This window comes from Solea solea, chromosome 14 (genome assembly GCF_958295425.1).
Source record: "Solea solea chromosome 14, fSolSol10.1, whole genome shotgun sequence".
In the NCBI taxonomy this organism is placed as follows: domain Eukaryota; kingdom Metazoa; phylum Chordata; class Actinopteri; order Pleuronectiformes; family Soleidae; genus Solea; species Solea solea.
The window spans coordinates 7,993,635-8,005,743 of record NC_081147.1 but is presented as its reverse complement, the minus strand read 5'-3'; positions in this window follow the sequence as shown (position 1 = coordinate 8,005,743).

The following is a 12,109-nucleotide window of genomic DNA, read 5'->3' as shown; positions in this document are numbered from 1 at the left end:
TGTTATGAAGCCCATACAAAGCTCTGGTGCAACCAATTACATTCAGAAGTCACATAATTAGTGAAATGATGTCCACCTGTGTGCAATCTGTGTCACATGATATGTCAGTACATAGACACACCTTTTTTGATAGGACAGTGGGCTGCAACACCTAAGCAAGAGGCACCACTAACCAAACACTGCCATGAAGACCAAGGAACTCTCCAAACAAGTAAGGGACAATGTTGTTGAGAAGTACAAGTCAAGGTTGGGTTATAAAAAAAATATCTATATATATCAGATCCAATAGAAAATCTGTGGTCAGACTTAAAGATTGCTGTTCACAAGTGCAAACCATCCAACTTGAAGGAGCTGGAGCACTTTTACAAGGAGGAATGGGCAAAAATCCCAGTGGTAAGATATGGCAAGCTCATAGACACGACTTGGAGCTGTGATTGCCGCAAAAGGTGGCTCTACAAAGTATTGACTATAGGGGGGTGAAAAGTTATGCACATAGACTTTTTCATCATACCACAGACCCTGATCCATAAACTCTTTTCACTCGGACTGAGCCCCCCCCCTCTGCAACTGGGTCCTGGACTTCCTGACAGACAGGCCGCAGTCAGTGAGGATTCACGACATCTCCTCCACCTCCATCACCCTCAGCACTGGCTCCCCCCAGGGCTGCGTGCTGAGCCCTTCTGTTCACCCTGCTCACTCATGACTGCTCACCTAAACTATCATTCTGTATTGATAATGTTACTGTTGAGAAGCAGACCAGGCATTATCAAAACAACAAAGTGTGGATGAACAGAGATGTCAAGCTGCTGCTGAGGGATCGAGATACTGCCTTCCGCTCTGGCAACAGGGAGCTATACAATGTTGCCAGATCCAACCTAAAGAAGGGAATCAAAGAGGCAAAAGCAGCATACAGGAGGAAGATCGAGGAACACTTCAACGAGGGGGACCCCCGGCGTGTCTGGCAGGGCATTCAACAAATAACAAACTACAGGGGAACAAGGGATCATGACATCAGCACCAGCAGCAACCTGGCTGAGGAGCTCAACCACTTCTTCACACGCTATGAGGTGAGCGGGAATGAGACTGACCCCACACCACCCCCACGCACAAACACCCCAACACTCTCTGTTAGCACAGAGGAGGTAAGGCAGGTGTTCTGCAGGGTAAATCCCAGGAAAGCAGCTGGCCCGGACAGGATTCCAGGGAGAGTACTGAGAGACTGCGCTTACCAGCTGGCAGACGCTCTTACCCCCATCTTTAACCTCTCCCTTTCCACCTGCACTGTCCCAAAATGCCTGAAATCTGCCACCATAGTCCCGGTCCCCAAGAAAACAGTTATGAGCAGCCTAAATGACTACAGACCTGTGGCGCTCACTTCCACTGTGATGAAGTGTTTTGAAAGACTGTTGCTAAAAAACATCAAAGCCTCTCTCCCCCCCAGCCTTGACCGGCACCAGTTTGCGTACAGGGCTAACAGATCCACCGCAGATGCCATCAACACAGCCCTCCACAACATACTGACACACCTTGAACACCCTGGCACCTACGCAAGACTGCTGTTTCTGGACTTCAGCTCTGCATTCAACTGCATCATCCCCAGCCAGCTGGTGTCCAAGTTACTCAGCCTGGGCATCAACCAGAACATCGGCAGCTGGATCAGAGACTTTCTGACAGACCGCCCTCAGTCAGTGCGGATGGGCCCTCACCACTCATCAGTCCTCACACTCAGCACAGGGGCCCCCCAGGGCTGTGTGCTGAGTCCGCTACTGTACATACTGTACACCTACGACTGTACACCGTCACACAACAACAACATCTTTGTCAAATTTGCTGACGACACTACAGTAGTGGGGCTCATCCACAACAACGATGAGTCTGCTTACAGAGACGACATCCATAAACTCATCACCTGGTGCTCCACAAACAACCTGGCCCTCAACTCCTCCAAAACCAAGGAAATGTTGATTGACTTCCGCAGGAAAAGAACAGACCCTGCCCCTGTCCACATCAGAGGAGATGTAGTGGAGAGGGTCAGTGACTTCAAGTTCCTCGGAACACACATCTCCTGTGACCTCACCTGGTCCACTAACATCTCTGCCCTGGCGAAGAAAGGTCAACAGCGCCTGTACTTTCTAAGAACAATGAGGAAAGCCAATCTGCCTCAGAAACTGCTCCAGACATTTTACACCTGTGCCATACAAAGCATCATCACATACAACATCATAGTGTGGTTCAACAGTTGTACTGCGGCTGACAGAAAAGCCCTGGACAGAGTCAGGAAGTCAGCCCAGAAAATAACACACACACAACTGCCGTCACTTTTTGACATACACCACACCAGATGCCAACAACGAGCACAAAACATAATCAAGGACAGTTTCCACCCAGGCCACTCCTTGTTCTCGCTGCTGCCCTCCGGGAGGCGCTACAGATCATCACGGTCCCACACATCCAGGCTGACCAACAGCTTCTACCCCAGCGCCATCAGGCAACTGAACTCTTGCACATAGTTGTCTGCCCACACTGACTGACACTGAAAACACTGACTGCACTTTAAAAATTGACTGTGCACTTTAGGAAGCTGTGCAATATTGAATTTTACTGTCTTATTGTTGTTGATTGTGTGTATGTCTTTTTTTTTTTTTTTATCTTTTTATCTTCACTGATGTTTTTAAACCACATGGAGGTTTGCATTTTAAATTTTGTTTGTACCTTGGTATAAATGACAATAAAAGGATTCAATTCAATTCAATTCAAATCCGAGCTGTCACATTGTGAAGTTTGCTGATGACACAGCAGTGGTTGGACGCATCAGCAACAACGATGAGTCCAGCTACAGGCGGGAAGTGGAACACCTGGAGGGTTGGTGCAGGGTAAACAACCTCTGCATCAACACAAAGAAAACAAAGGAGATGATTGTGGACTTCAGGAGGAGCAGACATCCCCCCCATTCTCCCCTGCACATCGGAGGAACAGCGGTGGAAGTGGTCTCCAGCTTCAGGTACCTGGGCGTGCATCTCAAGGACGACCTCACCTGGAGCAGCAACACTTCCAGCCTGGTCCGGAAGGCACACCAGCGCCTCTACTTCCTCAGGAGGCTGAGACGCGCTGGACTAGGAAGGTCAGCCCTTATCACCTTCTACAGATGTGTAGTGGAGAGTGTCCTGTGCTCCTGCATCACTGTGTGGCACGGCAGCTGCTCTGCAGCAGAGAAGAAGGCTCTGCAGAGAGTGGTGAAAGCTGCACAGAGAACCGTGGGCAGCAGCCTCCCCACCATCATGGACATCTTCACCTCCAGATGCAGGAAAAGGGCCACCTGCATCATGAGAGATCCCACCCAACCAGCACACACACTGTTCACCCCCCTCCCCTCAGGCAGGAGGCTACGGAGCATCAAGAGCAGGACTACGAGACTGAGGAACAGCTTCTTCCCTGGAGCTGTCAGACTCCTCAACTCTCTGTAGCCCCCATAGCCCTGCTGCCCCCACCCCCCACGTACTGTACTTTGCACATGCCCCCAGTACCGTACATCACCCTTGCACCAATTCTTTTTTGCACAGCACCTTACCTCCAGAGGTTTAAAGTTTTGATCTCTTTAATTTATATTTTGTTAAGTTAAACTGTTGGTTCTTCTTCTTCTTTTCTTATTCTTCTTTATTGCTGGGTTGACCGGGTTCTGGAGAGACTGATTTTCGTTCTGACCTCATGTCTAATGTGTGTTGGTATGACAATAAAGAAATCTTGAATCTTGAATCTTGAATCTTGAATCTTCTGTTATTTTGTCCTATTTGTTGTTTGCTTCACAATACAAAAAATGTTAATTCCAGGTTGTGAGGCAACAAAACACGAAAGGGGGGTGAATACTTTTGCATGGCACTGTACATTCCCACTGTTCATTTTGAGTGTTCATTTAACCTAATCCCCAATTTGCATGTTTCTCACAGTACCCAGTGCACAGGGTTTTTTTTGGAGTACCCAGAGTGCACAGGGAGAACATGCAAAGTTCACACAGAAGACCCTCTGTCGAACCAGGATCCATACTGGTGACCTCCTTGCTGTGAGGCAACCATGCTAGCCACCAGTGGCGATTTTGGTCTGGAAATTCTGGTGGGGCCATGCAGGAAAATTGTATAATGCAATCCAGAAATACCACATATTACTCTCATACCCTCGACAAGTGAAAGACTGCTGCAGGACGCCTGTAGCTTGGATAACGTTGTGGTTACTGAGATGATAAACACACATGCAAATGAAACACGAGCGTAGCGTGTAGCGTAGCGTTTAGCTTAGCGTGTAGCCGGCTATCGCTAATGCTAAACAACAAAACAACAATTGTAATATACTTATTGTTGGCACTGCTCCTTCCTTTAGGTGAAGTTTGGTGCAGTTTCCTGCTTTATATTGCTACTTTTAACTGTAGAAGAAGAGCTAGTCTTGTTGTAGCTGCTGAGCGTATCGGGTGTACAGAGTTCAGCAGCTATGAGAGTAGTTATTCTTCTTCTATATGGTTGAAAGTAAGTCACCGGATGTGACCGGACTCTAGTGCCCAGACTAGGAGGCACTGCTGTTCAGAGGAGTGGTGAAATTCGCCAGTGACGTTATTAGTCAACGGAAGTGCTGTTCTGCTTCGTAGAGCTCAGGAAAACAATCAAACCCTGCACTCTCAGCAGTGACTGAACTGATTGTTATGGACTTTTAGGGCTTCATAAACGAGGTAATGACGCAGATACACACAAAAATGCAGCGTTAATTGGCACTTCCGGGCTATGGCCTCTTTAATATTTAAAATAAAGCCTATGTATTGCTTATGTATAGGTTATTTTTCTATATCACCATTGGTCAGGGTATCCATCCATTCATTCCTTGAACCCTACCTTTCCTTTTTTGGTCATAGGAGTACTGGAGCCAATATCAGCTATTTTAGAACATTTATATTAACAATTTCATGTAGCTCATGTAGCTTTGCTTTAGATTTGGAGCCATCAAGACCTTTTTACAGACTAAGTATTAATAAACTAGCTAAATACACCTACTGGTGATAGTTTAGTCACAAGCAAGACACACAAGTTTGCTTTTGCCAAGTTATATATGGAATAAAAGTCACCTTTGTAAAACTTTTAACATGGAGTTGTAATTCTAGCATCATTGTACATAGCACTAGAACGCAACACTGGACAGATGATGGACCATGTGTCAAACAGCACTGGCACCAAATTATGTTACAAAATAATAATTTCCTCTTTCCAATACCATTATTTCTAAGCAGCCTCAGAGAATGCATGGCTACACACACACTAAGTTGCTCGCGCTGTCAGTCTCTCTCCTTGGGTTTTTTAAATATAATTAGATTTTTAGATTGTTGTCCAATTAGGAAGAAGCTGGTAAAAGAAGGGGCTAAAATACAGACAGGGTACATGGTTGGAGGCACCGGGGGAGAGGTTGCCAGAAAGAAAGAAAGAAAGAAAGAAAGAGAGCATTGATTTAATTCAAAGGTGTAAACAAGCATTTGAAAGATTGCATAATTGCTTTCTGTCAGTGGTTCTCTCTCTATCTCGCTCTGTTTCTCTGTCACTCTGTCTGACACACACACACACGCACACACACAAACAACTTTTGCTCCTAATGAGCACTTAGAGCATTGAACCACCACCAAGCTCTGTTAAAACTGGTCAGTAGACACACAGAGACCATCTGACATACTTCACAGATCTCTCGTTCTTCACACACAAACATACACACACTATTGGAGCTCAGTTATTCCCCATTCTGTGATGAGTTTCCACTCTAAAGGACAGATCTAACCCACTGATAAATGTGAGTGTTGTGTTGAGATGGCCGAGCATAATTGTGACAACATACAAAAGTTTCAAACTTGGAAAATGATCAAATAAAGAGTTTTACAAGTTAAAGGTTTGTGCTTCTGTTTTTGCTGCTGTCCACAGCTGTTTAGTGTTTTTCCATCGACTGTCTACAAGTGACCTGATTATATAGGTCCAGCTGCGCTGATACCACAAACAATTTTCACTTTCTTTACTTGATCCACTTGTCAAGTGGCTAAGACCAATTATTAGGGACAACTTTTGCATTTGCTATGGCATGCAAATTTGACAGAAGTTAGTAAAAGTAATGATCTACTATGCTGCTAAACATGATGCCCACGTATGTGGAAAGAGGGACTTAAGTTTTATTGAAAATGTTAATATGTTAGCAAAAATGTTAGCAACAAAATGATGTGAGAATGAAAATGGTTTGGTAAGATTTTGGTGGAAAACAATACTTTACAACAGTACATACAGATATAGCATATTTTATAAATACATCTACATGGAATTTTTATTAGATTTTTCTCATGATTTTATTTCCAGAATGTACTTCTCTGTCAAGAGCAGATACTGGGGTCAATTATTGGGGAAAACTCAGAGGTGGAAGATTTGTCTGACATCGATGATCCCGTGCAGGATGTTGAATATCAACCCCCACCACAGGAGCCGTGCAGCAGTGAGGAAGAGAGTAGTGGGGATGAGGACCCAATGCCACAGCCCACTGAGCCCAGCAGGAGGCGAAAACGTCACTGTAGTAAAAATTACGGTTCAGACCATGACAATGCCATATCACAAACTCCCAAAAGTTGCCGTTGTAATCAGCAGGTTGAGGCTGATGGCTCAAATGATTGCTCTGAAAAGCCAGCACCAGAACCAAGCCCTCAAGGACAGTTCAAGAAAGGACGTGGTATGCACTGGTGGGCTGCTCCGTTGATGCCATATCTAGTCCAGTTTGAGCAAGGGGAGGAAACCAAGCAGGACTTCAAGGACTTCACGGATCTGGCCAACAGCTGGCTACTGTACCCCAAGTACAGTGGAATTCTGTTGGAAGTAGTAGTGGCAAAATGTTTTAAATGTTTTATACTTTGTTATAGACATAATGTACTTTTTTGCAATGTGGTGTTCAAAAAAATGTTCAAAAACATGTTCATATGTGTTATGAAAAAATGCAAAAGCAGTCAGGACAAACACTGCTGTGGTTAAATTGGAAATAAAGAGTTTTGCACTTATTACACAATGGTGAGTTTATTGTGTTTTATGGAAATTCAGACCGAGTGTCCCCATATGTGGACATCATTTTTCTCAAAAACTACATCATGTCAAAAGATGATGCTTAGTTTTTATACTTACCAGGTCCCAATAAGCCCAAATAGCAGAGAGAAATTAAAAATGCATACCAAACAAGAGGTCGGGTCTGAGGAGGGCATTGCTATCAACAAAAAGCAACCTTTTCTGGAAAATAACTGAACATTGAGAACACAGTTGAGACCAAAGTCATCTAACAGTGGAATTAAAAATTATATTTATGTAATTAATAAAGATTAGGTCCGGTTAGGAAATCTAGTCAGTGATAAGGAGTGTTTAATCAGGACATGGGAGACAGGAATATCCCTTGATAGAAATAGAAACTGGTAAACAAGGTAAAGGGAAAACTATTGTCTAAAAAACAAAGCAAAACAACTAAGTTAAATCAGAAGACAAAATTAACTTTCACAATGTAATACTGGTGTGGCTTTAAAACGAGAGGAAAACAAAAGACATTTTGTAGGTCATGGGGCCAGCAGCTTAAGCAGAGAAGCCAAGACTTCCCTCTTCTTGCCTTAAAGCCACACAGGCTATACTATCTGTATAACGAACACAAACTTTGTATAGGATATAAACAGTGCTAAATAAAGGCCAAAGTCTACACTCTACTACTAGAATGCTGCATTTGAAGGTTGAAATCCTAAATTGTTTTGCTTTAATTAGATTGACAGCTGTCCATTGTAAGCCAGCATGCAAGCTGTGTGCAGAGGGGACACTAACTAGAAGCTCATTAAGCCTTGTTGTCATGTTTCTACATTCCCCGACTCTTTTGCACAGTGTGCCTGCCACTACAAAGGCAATACCAAGAGATTGGTGCAGCAGAATCAAGATCTCTATCTTTCTGTTAATTTTATGCCACATGTTTGGCAACAGGTTGCTGGGGGTCAGTTACGACAATGTGGTATTTCCTGTGTATAATTTCGCCCACAGTCCAGGGTCTAACTCAAAACTTGTTGGACATGCCCAGACAACCATTACTGGCATTCCCAGGAAAACATTGCTGGCCTAACTGCAGCAGGTTTACCAGACCTTTATCATCCTTTGGTCTGATTCCATGCAAGTCCCTACTCTGGGGCCTCATTTCCCTTTGGCTTTGACTGCCTTGAAACCAGTGTTGGGGAATAACGAATTACATGTAACGACGTTATGTAATTTAATTACAGAATTTATGTAATTGTAATACATTACTGGGAGAACATGTGTAATTAAATTACAGTTGCTTTTGGAAATTTCCATGATTACAATTTTAGTTACATTTTAAAAATCGCTGCAAAATCTCAGATTTATCAAATAGTTTTTTGCATATCAACGTTCTCCTTCGAAAGCCGACACTTGTGATTGGCCGCTAGACTCAATCGACTACTTAACGGTACGGCAGTCAGCAACAATGTCGTAGGCGTTCCTGGGTTGGAAATTAAAAAACACTTCACACAGACAGAAGATAAGGGCCCAAACATTTTAGGACAATGTAAAGAGTGTTTGCCGGCAGTGAAGGTGCTGTTAACGTGGAAACAGTTGATGTCTAACCGGAGGACACATCTAAAGCTATGTAGCCTACTAGCCTATAGCTGTAACTGCAAACACTCACATACAATAACATGGGGAAGAAGTGCCAACCTTCCATATGTGTTTTCATGACTAGCAGTTTAAATGATGATGACAAAGTCAGCTTTAGTTTCATATCATTTCTGATGCAAGAACAGTGCAAAATGAAGTAAGATGTAGCCTAACCATTAGTCTCAAAAATGATATAGTTTTTCCAAATATGACCTCGAAACGCCACCTTGTGGTGCAATTTTTATTAGTTTATCTGAGATTTTGAAAAGGTTAGACCAGGTTAGACTCAACCTGGTTAAACACATAAAAGAACATTGACTTCATAATTTTGGTCTATTTTATGGAACATTAATGCCATCACTTATCTAGGTTGTCATAGTGATATTGTCTAAATTGTGCACATTTGTCATCAGGTCAATATGGTATCATGTTTTCCACATGCTGTACACATATAATCAAATCAAAATGTAATCAAATATAATTAGTTGTATTACTTTGAGAAAGTAAATGAAATAGTTACACTACTATTACATTTTCAACAGGGTAACTTGTAATTGTAACCATCTACATTTCTAAATTAATCTTCCCAACACTGATTGAAACACCCCTGTTGCTAGAGGTCACCAAACAAAATAGTGGGTCAGAATGACAGAACAACATTTTCCTGGAACAAATGTGACACAAAAGCATCATTACATTACATTACATGTCATTTAGCAGACACTTTTATCCAAAGCGCATTTAAACATTTGGGTACAAATAAGAGCTAGAAGTAAGACAGAGCTTCAAGTAAGCCAAACTATGAAGTGCTAGTCATAAGTGCGATGTATAGCATCACAGCTCTGTCCAAGTTCCATCATGAAATGTATCTGATTCATAATCAAGCAATTTGTTTTTACCAGTCTTACAGTATCTTCCCAACCACTACCACGTTACATCCATTATCCCTTGAAAATTAGACAAACCTGTATCTGCGATCTGACCCGGTGGCTGGGGCTGCCTCGCGCCTGCTGCGCCCGCTGTGGTTTGCGCTCCGGCCGCCCAGGCCGCGGGCGGTGCCACTTCATGGGCCTCGGCCGCTGTGGACCTGCGGGCGGGGTCGCTGGAGGGGTGCGACGGTCAAACAGAGGGACGGAACAGAAAACGCAGGGAGAAAAACAGGAATGATTCAACTGTTAATTCCAAGTCTCCTGAGTCCAAGAGGTCAATGAGCCAGGCTGACAGTGACACACACACAGCTGAGTGTGACGTCAGCAGGCAGGTGTCAGCTGAGTGTGACGTTAGCAGGCAGGTGTCAGCTGAGTGTGACGTCAGCAGGCAGGTGCCAGACCCCACCATTGCAAAAAATATTGATCAGACTGAGAAAGTTTCTTCTGTGGCTGATAACAACGACATTCAGATAGACAACAATGATGACAGCGAGGCATATGATGACATAGACTACGACACTGACTGTGTTTCTGTGGCAGGTTCTCAGCCAGACCTGTACACATTGCAAGAACTGGACACTTTCTTAACTGAAACATTCAGAGAAGCCATAAAAGTGCCAGACTATTTTCCAGATTTGGAAAAATTTGTAAAAAGTGTGAAAACTTCAAAAAATGATATCCTAGATGAAAAGAAACGGTTCAGGCTACTTAAACATTTGACAGCAGTCAGAAAACAAATAAAAGATAGATGTGACAGTAAGGAACAGCTCAGAGGGAGAAGGATGAGAAAATGAATGTGTTCCACAGGGTGTTTTTTCTTCTTTTACCGGTTTCCTTTCTCCTGGTTGACATGCACTCGGTGAGGGTAGGTTCTCTGAATATTCGTGGAGGGAGAGATCAGCAGAAGAGAGCTGTCATTTCTGATATGATTAATCAGAAAAATCAGCAGGTAGTGTTCCTGCAGGAGACGCACAGTTACGACCAAAATGAGACAGACTGGACTCTGTGGTTGAGACCTCACATTTGTCTGTCTCATGGTACTCGCTTGTCTGCTGGCGTCACTGTGCTGTTCACTGCAGGATCAAATGTAAATATCATCTCTAGTTCGGAGTTAGTTCCTGGTAGAGCATTAGCAGTTAGAGCCCAAATTAATAGTGCACCTTTTTGCTTTATTAACATCAATGCTCCAAACCAGGGTCCCTCGAGACTAGTTTTTTTTCAACACCTTAAAACCTTTTTGCAACAATGTGATCAAGGGGAGTGTGTTGTTCTGGGAGGTGACTGGAACTGCACCACTGATGCCTCCATGGATCGGACAGGTGGAGAATCTTACCTTCCGTCTGCTACTGCTCTGTCCCAGTTAGTGTGTGAGACAAACGTGGTGGATGCCTGGAGGGTTAAACACCCTCTGGACAGGCAGTACACATGGCTCAGGGTGGCAGACGGCAATGTGAGTGCAGCCAGGTTGGACCGTTTCTATGTGTCTAAGTCCTACATCAACAGACTATCTAAAGCAAACATCCTTCCAGTTGGTTTTAGTGATCATCATCTAATCACCCTTGAACTATGCATGTCACCTACAAAAAGATGCAGCTCACATTGGCACTTCAACACCAAATTATTACAAGATCTCAATTTCTGTCAAGTTTTTTGGGTAATTTGGAGGCAGAGAAAAGGAGAGTTCCAGTCCCTTTCACAATGGTGGGAGGTGGGCAAGGCCCAAATTAGAGTTTTCTGCCAACAGTATTGCAGCCATTCCTCAGCAAATATTAAATCTGTAATTCGGAGACTGGAGGAAGAAATCATAGACCTAGAAAGCAACATAACAGACAGTAATAACACAGACAGGGACAGACTTAAATATAAAAAGCAAGAACTAGGTAACTTCCTCAATGAACGGGCCAAAGGAGCATTACTAAGATCCAGGTTTACTACCATCAAAGACATGGATGCTCCTACATCCTTCTTCTTCGGGTTAGAGAAGTCAGCATCAGGATCCAAACACATGGCCTGTCTGCAGCTTCCTGGTGGCAGAATTACCACAAACCCTGTGGAAATGAAACACCACGCTGTGGACTATTACAGCAAGCTTTTCAACTCGGAGACCTGTTGTGGAGATAGTGTGGATGAGCTACTGCAGGGACTTCCTCAGCTCACCACCGAGGACAGGGAGGTTCTGGGCCACAGCATTTCTCTGGTGGAGCTCACTGCGGCCGTACATCAGTTGGCTGCAGGAAAAACTCCTGGTGTAGATGGTCTGCCAGCTGAGTTCTACAAACATTTCTGGAGTAGTGTCGGTGTTGACCTGTGGGAGGTCCTGCTCGAGTGCTCCAGGAAGGGGGTGCTGCCTCACTCCTGCAGGATGGCCGTGCTGTCATTGCTTCCAAAAAAAGGCGATTTATCGCTTTTAAAGAACTGGAGACCGGTTGCACTGCTCTGCACAGACTATAAACTATTTTCAAAAATCCTCGCCAACAGACTGAAATTTTTTTTGGA